Below are 12,062 nucleotides of genomic sequence, written 5' to 3'. Positions count from 1 at the left end.
ACACACGGTCCTGATACTGCCAAGACATTTGTTGGAAATTTTATTAAGTTTGCATTGAATCTACAATGATTTTGGGGAGTATGATGGACATCTTGACAATATTTAGTTTTCAATTTATGAGCACAGAAAGTTCTTCCATTTATTTGTCTTCTTTGATTTATTTTAGCAGTGTTTTCTTGGTCTTGCAAACCTCATGTTTCTCAAATTCTCAAATAATATTAAATGCTTAGACCTATCAGATTCCAGATGGGAAAACACTCCATCTAATAATTACAATCTCAAAGTACTGAGTGACAAAAAGTATTGTATTTCCTGGAGGCTTCTTGTAATTGTCTTTCTCTTCACTGGAAACAGAGGAACAAAATAACAAAGACAATTCTGACTGCTATGCCTGACTTGTCATTTATAGCAGCACCTAATCATTTGTTAATTGTGGAAGACACTATTACACTGTAAATGAAAAAAAGACAATATCACACTATTTTTAACACATTTAATACCCTTTCAAATATGATGTTCACGCTAAGTTCTCTCAATTCAGCACACACAATATGATCTCTGTCCCAGTCCTCTCTTATTTTCGGCCTGACTCCAAGTGCAAAAACACCTCTTCCATATGTCTCCTCAAACCACAAAAAGTAGTTGGTCCAGTTCAACGCGGATCACAGTTCTTTAAGATTAATTTCCTTATAGATTTTCCTCCATGAGTGTTTATTTTCTCTATAAATTTCTAGCAAAAAAAAAATGTGATGAGGTTAATGAATACCTAACCTCTTTGGAGATAAGAACCAAGGAAGTCCCAGGTTTTTGGTTAAGTGATTGACAAGGTACTTAATAGTCTCACCTTGATTTCATTTTTCAATTACAAGTGGGCACAAGTTGATACGAATTCAGTTATAAGTCATGAAATCGGAAACATAGAGTAAATGTAGTAAGTATCTCCAGAAGCCTCATTAAAATGAGATGCTCTTGGTATAAATGAGAAAATTTGCCAAATCTCAATAAAAACTCTCTCTAACATCCAAAATTGAAGGCATACCCTAAATATTCATAAAGTAGCTCATTTTGTCTGGATATACAATTAAAGACAAGCAAAATAAGAATTTCCCTGTAAAATTTTATTTGAAAAGAGGAAAAAATAAGATTATGAAACTTAGGTTGTTTTGACTGTTGTTTAGCAAAAAAAAGTTTATTGTCAATCAAGAGAGCTCATGAACCATAAATGAAAGCAGAAAGGAGTGCTGTTAATGCTCCAGAGGGTGAAATTTATACAGTCTGAGAGAACACAGAGAGACTCAACTGTTCAGAACAAAGCTGATAATAAACTTTCTCTCTTTAACTACTAAAGTACCGCACGAAATGTGTGGAAGGAAGAGAGAGAAAGTTAACTGCAGAATCTAAGTGGTACAGAGGGAAAGAATAAGGGAACATTCCTCATAAATTTTTTTTTTTAATTTTGAAGAAGAATTTTTCAATCATCCATTTAAGAGATCAAAAGAGGAAGATGGCGGCTTAGTAAGACGCGTGGGTCTTAGTTCCTCCTCCAGAAAAGCAACTAAAGAAACAGAAACAATACGAAACAGCTCCCGGAGTCACGACAGAGACCAAAAAGACAGCGTACCCCATTCTGGAACAGCTGAACGGGCAGGGAGAATCTGCTGCGGTGAGCTACCCGAGGGGCGCGCGTTTTCCCAGCCGGGGCGGCTGGCGACTGGGGTCCCCTCCACGCACGTAGCTCCCCGGCCTGACTGGGAACGTTGGATAGCGGGGCCCTCCCGTCACGCTTGGCGTTTCGGGCCAGCTGGGCAATTAGGACCGGCACTCTCCCAAGCCGCGGCGGCCAGCGACCCCCACCTCCACGCGCGGTTTCCCGGGCCGACTGCGGTGCAGACAGACGAGCCCCACGAGCGCCACCTACTGGGCAGGAAAAGAAAAACAGAGCCCAGAGATTTCACAGAAAAAGCTTTCAACCAGCTGGGTAACACACCCAGGGAAATCTGATCAAATGCCCAGACACCAGCAGAAAATAATGGATGACGCTCGGAAAATTGAAGATATGGCCCAGTCAAAGGAACAAACCAATAGTTCAAATGAGATACAGGAGCTGAGACAACTAATGCTGAATATACGAACAGAAATGGAAAAATTCTTCAAAAACCAAATCAATAAATTGAGGGAGGACATGAAGAAGACATGGGCTGAACAAAAAGAAGAAATAGAAAATCTGAAAAAACAAATCACAGAACTTATGGGAGTGAAGGACAAAGAAGAAAAAATGGAAAAAACAATGGATACCTACAATGGTAGATCTAAAGAGGCAGAAGCTACAATTAGTGAACTGGAGGATGGAACATCTGAATTCCAAAAAGAAGCAGAAACTATCGGGAAAAGAATGGAAAAACTTGAGCAGGGGATCAGGGAACTCAAGGACAATATGAACTGCACAAATATACGTGTTGTGGGTGTCCCAGAAGGAGAAGAGAAGGGAAAAGGAGGAGAAAAACTAATGGAAGAAATTTTCACTGAAAATTTCCCAACTCTTATGAAAGACCTAAAATTACAGATCCAAGAAGTGCAGCGCACCCCAAAGAGAATAGACCCAAATAGGCGTTCTCCAAGACACTTACTAGTTAGAATGTCAGAGGTCAAAGAGAAAGAGAGGATCTTGAAAGCAGCAAGAGAAAAACAATCTGTCACATACAAGGGAAACCCAATAAGACTATGTGTAGATTTCTCAGCAGAAACCATGGAAGCTAGAAGACAGTGGGATGATATATTTAAATTACTAAAAGAGAAAAACTGCCAACCAAGACTCCTATATCCAGCAAAATTGTCCTTCAAAAATGAAGGAGAAATTAAAACATTTATAGACAAAAAGTCACTGAGAGAATTTGTGACCAAGAGACCAGCTCTGCAAGAAATACTAAAGGGAGCACTAGAGTCAGATACAAAAAGACAGAAGAGAGAGGTATGGAGTAAAGTGTAGAAAGAAGGAAAATCAGATATGATATATATAATACAAAAGCCAAAATGGTAGAGGAAAATATTATCCAAACAGTAATAATACTAAAAGTTAATGAACTGAATTTCCCAATCAAAAGACATAGAATGGCAGAATGGATTACGACCCAGCAATACCACTGCTAGGTATCTACTCAAGGGACTTAAGGGCAAAGACACAGACGGACATTTGCACACCAGTGTTTATAGCAGCATTATCTACAATTGCAAAGAGATGGAAACAGCCAAAATGTTCATCAACAGACGAGTGGCTAAACAAACTGGCGTATACCTATGATGGAATATTATGCAGCTTTAAGACAGACTAAACTTATGAAGCATGTAATAACATGGATGGACCTAGAGAACATTATGCTGAGTGAGTCTAGCCCAAAACTAAAGGACAAATACTGTAAGGTCCCACTGATGTGAACCGACATTTGAGAATCAGCTTGGAATATATCATTGGTAACAGAGACCAGCAGGAGTTAGAAACAGGGTAAGATAATGGGTAATTGGAGCTGAAGGGATACAGACTGTGCAACAGGACTAGATACAAAAACTCAAAAATGGACAGCACAATAATACCTAAGTGTAATGTAACTATGTTGGAACACTGAATGAAGCTGCACCTGAAATATGGTTTTTTGTTTGTTTGTTCGTGTGTTTGTATCTTTTGTTTTTGTTTTTTTCTTTTTCCTTTTTATATATATATATATTATTAGTATTATTATTTTAATTCTCTTCTCTATATTAACATTCTATATTTTTTTCTGCTGTTTTGCTAGTTCTTTTCCTAAATCGATGCAAATGTACTAAGAAATGATGATCATACATCTATGTGATGATACTAAGAATTACTGAGTGCATTTGTAGAATGGAATGATTTCTAAATGTTGTGTTAATTTCTTTTCTTTTTTTTGATTAATAAAAAAATTTAAAAAAAAAAAAAAGAGAGATCAAAAGATAAGTAAGAGTTTCCTTGGCACATGACCTTCACATAAGCATGCAATGAATAAAGAATCATTCAACAGGGTGGGCCACGGTGGCTCAGCAGGCAAGGACACTTGCCTGCCATGCCAGAGGACCCGGGTTTGATTCCCAGTGCCTGTCCATGTAAAAAAAAAAAAAGAAAGAAAGAAAAAAAAAAAGAATCATTCAACAGCTTGGCATAGTTAAAAGCAGAGTTTACAAACTCCTGGGCTTTCTCAGGATCTCTTTTTTGGGGGTCCCCTTATTTTTACTGAACACAATAGCTTGGCCATTTCTTCTGTTGTGCTAGTTATTAAATTTTTTTACATACCAATAATAAAACTTTTCTATGTATCATAGATTTATAAATCCAGATGTATATTACAGCTTAGTATGACATCAGCTTAAGCATAGGCCAATAGGATGTGAACAGAAATGCTGTAGAAAATCACTAAGTAATTTCTTTAAAGTCAGGGCCCCTTGTCCAGGGTATTTTTTTCTATAATTCCTACTGGATAGAACATGGAAAAAAATAGTTGTTTTATGCAACAGAGATTTAAAACAGGAAAACAGTTATTTGTTCAAGATGTCAATATTCCCCTTAACCACTTCTTGCATTTAGATAGAAATGTGATGGGAACATACCCTCCGACTCACTTAAATTTAGGAGTCTTTGATACAACAGACCAGCTTACGCCCTAACTAATCCCCTCAAGAGGTTTTCATTTGCACCGAGTATCTTCGGTGAGAAATAAAACCCTCAGTTTCATGGGATTGAGCATATTACAGATTAGGTAGTTTTAAAATATTTCAGTAACTATTTATCTGGTGAATATACTCTAGGGTATTTTATGCTTTATTTTTTTGATGGGCAGGCACTGGGAATCGAACCCAGGTCTTTGGCATGACAGGTGAGAATGCTGTCTGCTGAGCCACCATGGCCCCCCCATCCTTATTTTTACCAAGACACTATTATACTATTGTATTGTGAAATTCTTCATTCTATGTTATCTGGACCATTCATTCAGTGTAGACTTTTTTTTTTCATTTCCGTTGCTGAAGGAAGTTTATATCACCTTATGTTTAGTACAAAATATAAATATATCAATTTAAATCCTGACCATCTCCAAGATTCTAGGATTGTTTTCTGTTTCTCTGTCATTTTATATAGGATCTTCATCTTCATCTAGCAAAATTGCATATTGCTGGGGGAAATGCCAAAATCAATCCTACAGCACAAAAATTCTGTTAGATTATTTCACATCTCAAAAGAATGAAATTTCCTTAGCTTATGAATCTAGAAGTCTATTTCTTGCCTTTAATTGATATTACCATTTAATATTTTCTGTACTATTGATTTTAGCTATATACTGAAAAATTTTCTTAATGGTAGAATATTATTTGTATCAACTAATTCACTCATTCATTTATTATGTATTTATGATATACCTTGCTCTAAACTCTGTATCAGAGAGTGGGAACATAGGAAGTAGGACAAATCCTGCCCTACCCTCATGGAATTTTCAGCTTAGCAGTAATAAGGATTTGCAACTTTCATGACAGTTTGTGGAATATCTTGATGATGGTAGTCATAGTATAGACAGTCTCACTAACAAAACTTGACCTAAACTATAAATAGTAGTAGGTAGTCTTACTAACAGAACGTATAACTGAATCTCAGCTATAAACAGCATGTCATTCTCAGGGTGAAATGAGAAGGAAGATGCTCAGAAAGAGACTGTATGGGGAAGCAAGATGACCTAAATTCATGGTGGCATTGTCCAAGCTTATACCCAAGCTGACATCCAGCCTTTTAGACAACAATGAAAACAGGTAATCAAATAACACTGTAATTACAGAATATACTGAAATTGATTATCAAATTTTCCCCATCTTGCCTGGGCTAGGGGCAAACCTCAGTGTGCACAGCAATCTGCTCTTGTGTAATTCAGCAGAGTGATGCTAGAACAGGGGAGCATCAATCAAGAACTCCCTCAGCCAAGTTACTTCTCCCCTGGCCACGGAGTTTTGTTGATTTTGGATAATCTGTCTGTATAGTGTTCCCAATCACAGTCTGAATCATACTACCTTGTGTTATCTACTGAGAGGGAAAAGAATCGCCAAATAATTACCAGGATGTGCACAAATCAGTGATTGGACAAACATAATGATGGGAGTTAAAGGGATGTAACTCTTGGCTGAGAGTGATGGCATATGCAGGGAATGTGTCAGTGTCATGGCAATGTCACCTAGAGAAGGATTCCCGTCTCTGAGCATGGACCTTCCCTTCTCTTGTGGAGCTACTCCATGTCAGGCTGTGGCAGATCTGCAGTGATCTATGCATTTCTCTTTTGGTCATTCTGATTTCTTCGTCCTTGAGTTGTAGGGAAATTGCCTCCTTTTCCCTATGCAATATCTCCAGATGGATTTGCTCCTCCTCGTGGAGAAAAGGACACATCTTCTAGTACTGAACCGTGATCTTCACCTGCCCTAAGACCACGTGGCCCTGCAGGGAGATTAGAGTAGAAGGACCATGAACATCACTCCATCAGAAACTTCAAATAGGATTTCCTTGGCATCATCAGACAAGTACTTTATAACTCTGCTGCTCCATACCTGCAAATTATCTTAAATATTTACTAGTCCTTTCTCCTCATCTATTCTATATGGCACCCTCTTCCATTAAGCCAAGACCTCTAAATGGTCCCAGACAACCTCCCTGTGTTGCTTCTTCAGGGCTCTTATTCCATCAGTTATTCCCTCCTCACTGAAATTTTCTTCCTTTTCTCATGTTTCTCTGCCTTGTTCATCTAAATATGTAAATACACTTATGTCCATACCATAACATATAGATTAAAAGCAAAAAATGTTTATTACTTTATTTCACCTTCTTTATAGCCAAACTTGCTACAATAATCTGTACTCAGTATCTGAGAAGCTTTAACTAAACTTTCAAATTTAGACTATAAGTATCTATCAAGCTCTGGTTATCTCTTATACTTCTGGTTTTTGCACTATTGTATGATGGCCTCTATATGTGTGATTAATGATAATTCATTTTAAACCACTGATTTTTTTCCTGGGAAGAAAGAACTATCCTTTGCCTGGTAACATATCTTGGCTAGAAAGTGTAACTCAGCATTATGCCCCATTTGAGATCTTCAGTGTATGGACAATGTATGGAAGCAATTATGTCAAGGAAGAGAACACAAGAGCACAAAAAATAGATTCACTTGATTTCAAAAGGAGAGAAAGTTTATTACTAGGCATGTACTAGATCAGATAGCCTACCAGCCCCAAAACCTGTCTCCCCAAACTGCAGTAATTCTGGTAGTTTTATTACAAAAAAAGATGTGATCTAATTATTGAGCATAGACAGATTGATTACATGCTTAGTCATAGAACGTGTGTAAGAAAATGGTGGAATGAGTTTAGGTGACTTTAGGTTAAAGTCTAAGCTACTGTGTATGTCAGGTGGGCCCATTTTGGTTAGATGCAGGCTTGGTTATCAAGATGACTTTGATTTGGGGTGGGCTGACCCCAGACCCTTCAATAACAAACATTAGGGGCTGGCTTTAGTGATTACAAGACTCTAACGTTAAAAAACTGAATAGATGGGTAAAAATGAAGGTCAGTCACAAGTTTTTTTATAATCACAGGTGCAGAAGATAAAGGCAATTCAATCATTATCAGAGATCAAGGCAGCTGGATTACAATTTAGAGATTTCAGGTATTTCATTCTGTCTTCTCTAATATACCCGAAAGCAAAAAGGAATATTTAGATAACAATTCAGTAATCAAAATCGTCCCTTAAATCCTGATTTTTCTGGCTACAGGAACTTGAAGTAATATAAGACTGAGTCATATTTTTTCTTAGGGAAAAGAGGGTCTTGAAGAACTGGAGAGTTTTCAAGAAAAAGTAGGGAATCAAAAAGAGTATTCATTACCCAGACGAAGGATTGGAAACTGCAGACATGGGCGTTCTTTATGACTGTAAATATTTGATCAAGAAGTCTAGCTTTGATGGGGATAAAAGTGTTAACATAGAAGAGAGACACAGACATTAGGACAGGATTGATTTTTTCCCCCAAAAACTGGTGAGAAAAAAATTGCACATGTTTAAAAGAAGGTTAAAGATGTGGGAAAATAGTGAGTTTGTGAAAGAGAGAGAGGAGGCTGTCTTGAAATCCTGGATGTGGGGGCCACAAACCCTTAAAAAAATTTTGAGGAAACTCCTATGAGCCTTGTGGAGTGCAACTAACCAGAGCAGCTCACCATCTCCCTTCCCATATTACTCACCCCCAAGAACATATTCTGAGTTTAAATATTGTAAGAAGTTTAATTTCATCAAGTATATGTAGATATGAGGCTGAATTTCATTTTATAATGAACAGGAAAATGACAAAGGATTAGATATGAGTTAGGAAAAGGAGGATAGAATGTTCCAGTACAGTCTCAGACCCACAGGCTGTACTGAGCAGCAGCGCCATCTTGTAATTTAAAATGATAACAAATACTAAGCCTTCCACTCCTTCCATTTACCTCTACAAGGAGACTTAGTAAATAGGCAAGTTTGTCCTTACATCCGAGCAGTTAGATTGGCAGCATTAATTAGGTTGTTTTCACTGAGGTGGTCCTATATTTTAGTGAGGTATTTCTTTCCATCTTTATTCTTTTCTTTTCTTTACTAAAACACACCCAGGATTTTTATAACCTGTGCACAAGTAAAAGTAGAGATGAGGATGGGGATATTTTAGCTGCAAAACTTAACATAGAGGGCGGTGCAGCGGTGGCTCATTGGCAGAGTTCTCACCTGCCATGCTGGAGACCCGGGTTCAATTCCCAGTGCCTGCCCTGCAAAAAAAATACTTAATGTAGTAGTTGCAAGAAGACAAATATTAATATTGCACATTATTTTTAAAATCTTAAACATTTGAGGATTATTCCAGATCTTCCCTGGAAGAGGCAAACAACTTCAGAGACACAACAACTGGAAGTGGAGCGAGAGGAGGAGAAGGGAACATCACTATGGAGCTGAGGCCTCATATGTAGTGGTTGCCATGTTCCAAAACTCTGACACCTATTGAACAGCAGGAATTAAATCAGAATTGCTGCATGGCTCACCTAGGGAAAGTGGAAGGAGGAAACACAGTTATGACTTAGATGACATCTTCGACCAGGTTTGAGGTATTATGAGCAGAAAACCAGATTATAAAATAAAGTGTCATTTGCAGTCTTCCTCAGTTCATGGAGTCAAATTCACACCCTCTAAACCTAATCATAAGGATTCTAATGAAGCATCAGTGGACTGATAATGATACCTTTGGGCCCGGTAAGAATATATGGGTCCTTTTTTCATTCTTGTTATTGCTTATTCATGTCTTCGCTTTCCTTGCTCATACCAATGAAGCTGAGAAACACCAGCTCCCTTTTGCATGCACAGTATTTACTTTGTGCAGTGAGTTAGGTAAGGCAGCCTTAGCTGGGGGTGGTGGGTGGGGCTGGCATCAGAGTTTCTAGACACCAGGCTCCAGACACTCATAGCACTGGGAGGAGTGGGCCCCACTGAAGGTAGATTTGTGAGGAGTGGCTCCCCCATCGCACCCCTATGTCAGCAAGTACCAGGAGGGAAGCTCTAGAAGCCCTTTGGGGTTGTCATAGGAAAGAGGGAGAATTGACTTAGGAAAGGAGGGAGCTCTGGGCCTCTTGGATGAGGTATGGACAGTGACTCAGTGAAGCTGGGAGACGGGGTCAGAGAGTGCCTGGCTGGTGGCCACAAAGGTTTGTCAGGACCCTGCCTCCACCATCCCCTCCATCCCTGCTTTAGATTCTCCACCCAGGACTGAAGACCCCTAACCCTGTCTCCTCACCCCCATTCCAACTCCAGTGCCTTACGAGCCTCCAAGCCGGGACTGCCAGGCATCACCCAGGGCCTTTGGCTAAGAGATTCCCTCTCATTACAGTGTCTTTTGATAATTAAAATCTTAACATTTTTGTGGTTAAATTGACCATTATGCTCCTTATTTAATTTGTGCTTTCCTTTCTTGATGAATCAATCTCTAACACAGCTGTCAAAAGATACTTTCCTATATTTGCTTCTTATAAATGAGGGATTTTCTTTTCCAGTTGACCTCATGCACCTGAATTTGATTTTTGTGGATGATATGAGGTAACTATCTGCATATTTATTAGGAATTTTGTCTTTTTTCATGCGTTCATATTATACGTCTGCTTACTCATAAATCAGCTATCTGTACATTAGGTGAGTTTTTGACATTCTCCTTGGACTTTGTGGCCTTTCTCTTCATCCCTGCACAAATAGTCCACAGATAAGATGTCAGTGTCATGAGAGCATAACATCTGTCACTGATCTTTGAGATTCCATGTTTGATACTTTGACCCACAAAAGCACAGTATTGCTGAAATCCATAATAATAACATCCAGTGACAACTGGTACAAGTGTATATGTATGTGGCAATATCTTGGAATGTTAATCATATAATGCTGTTCTCAGAGTTTAAAATAATCCAAAAATAGCATACCTGAAAAGCTGATTGTTATATGTACTGTGACTAATCCTCAAGAAATTAAATTGAAGTCATTACCTTTTTTTATTGTGTAACACATATACAAAATAAAGGAAGAAAAAAGCAATAGTTTTCAAAGCACTCTTCAACAAGTAGTTACAGAACAGACCCCAGAGTTTGTCTGGAATATTTTTTTGACTATTGTCTGTTTCCGGTATTTTCCAATGTGGGGATAAGGAGTTTATTTTTTTCTCTGTTGCGGTGAGTGATTCAAGAAATATATGACTGTTATCTTCCATGAAGAAGCTTATTATCCAAGAATTTTGACTCATTTTCTGAATTCTTATCTTTCTGTTGAGAGCTTATTCTCTTCTATCAAACTTTTTCTTTATTAGGAAACATTCAATCTACCCTATTGAATCAAATTGTTTCTAGTTATAGCTTGATTTTGAGGTGTTAGAAATTTATTGAGCCTTTAGATCTTCAAATCAACCTAATCCAGGGTTTCTCAAACTTTAGTTGAAATCAGAGTCACCTGGAAGGATTGTTAAATGAGATTATAGGCCCAATGATGTAATTTTTTTTATTGAGGTGGTCTTGGGTGTGACCCCAAAATTTGTATATCTAATATATCCCAGATGCTGCTGCTGAAATTGGAACCACACTTTGACATTCGCTTAGACTAAGTAATTTTTATTATATATTTTCTTCAGCATTGCCTCTTCCATTGGTATGACCTATATTTTGTCATTTTCAATGGTTGTTCTTTTGAATATTGACTATTCTCAATGAATTAATTAGAAATCTTTGTAACTGTAAATGTTTCAGAGCTAACATCCTTTCTTCCTTTCAGAAATGCAATTTGGTAAGGCTTCTGAATGTTATGCAGCACCACAGCAGAGGTGATGGAGCACCACACTGGGATCAAACCCTATTGCAAACAAGGCAATCACCTCATTCATTTCTTAATATACTCATTTAACACATATTTGTTAAGTCCTCGGTATGTCCTAGACATTGTGTTACGTGCTGAGAATATAGCAGTGATTACAAAAGACATGTCTTTTTCCTCTTGTAATTTATACTGATACAAAAGTAAAGATCCTGCTATTCTGGGTCGTTATGAAAATAGACCTATTCTCGTCCTGGGGTCAGAGCAGATTTCCCTGTAAAGGGTGTCCTCCCAGGGGTACATTGGTAAGTAGGATTTTCCTAGGTCAAGATGAGGGAGAATAGTATTTTAGATGATTACCAGGTCCATGTTGTAAGAACTTAATATTCTTGTGTATCCAGCACCCTGCTGAGTCAGCTGAGCCCTGTTCCAGGTTCAGGGGTCTTATTGCAGAAAGAATTCAGAGACGAGACGGCCAATAGGAATAAGTAGTAAAGTTTATTACAAAGAGATAAAGTACATGTTAAAGAGATTAACACAGACATGCTCAAGGCAGAGACATGCCTGGAGTGACAATGTGTGAGCTTGTTTTATAGGGAAGTCTCTTCAGTGCTCTTCCATCTCAACCTTTGAACACCAAGTGTCTTATTTGTTCCAGGAGGAGATAACT

At 38.1% G+C, this 12,062-nt stretch overlaps 1 protein-coding gene across 1 annotated transcript in view; it reads right to left on the bottom strand.

Moving 5' to 3' along the window:
* The window catches only part of LOC143644381 (tripartite motif-containing protein 43-like), a 273,323-nt gene that overhangs the window by 181,438 nt on the left and 79,823 nt on the right, over positions 1 to 12,062 (bottom strand). The gene's annotated exons all lie outside the window — the stretch shown is intronic.

Source organism: Tamandua tetradactyla, chromosome 8, assembly GCF_023851605.1.
Source record: "Tamandua tetradactyla isolate mTamTet1 chromosome 8, mTamTet1.pri, whole genome shotgun sequence".
Classification (NCBI taxonomy): domain Eukaryota; kingdom Metazoa; phylum Chordata; class Mammalia; order Pilosa; family Myrmecophagidae; genus Tamandua; species Tamandua tetradactyla.
Note: the sequence above shows the minus strand (reverse complement) of the source record. Positions and strands in the feature narration are given on the sequence as shown.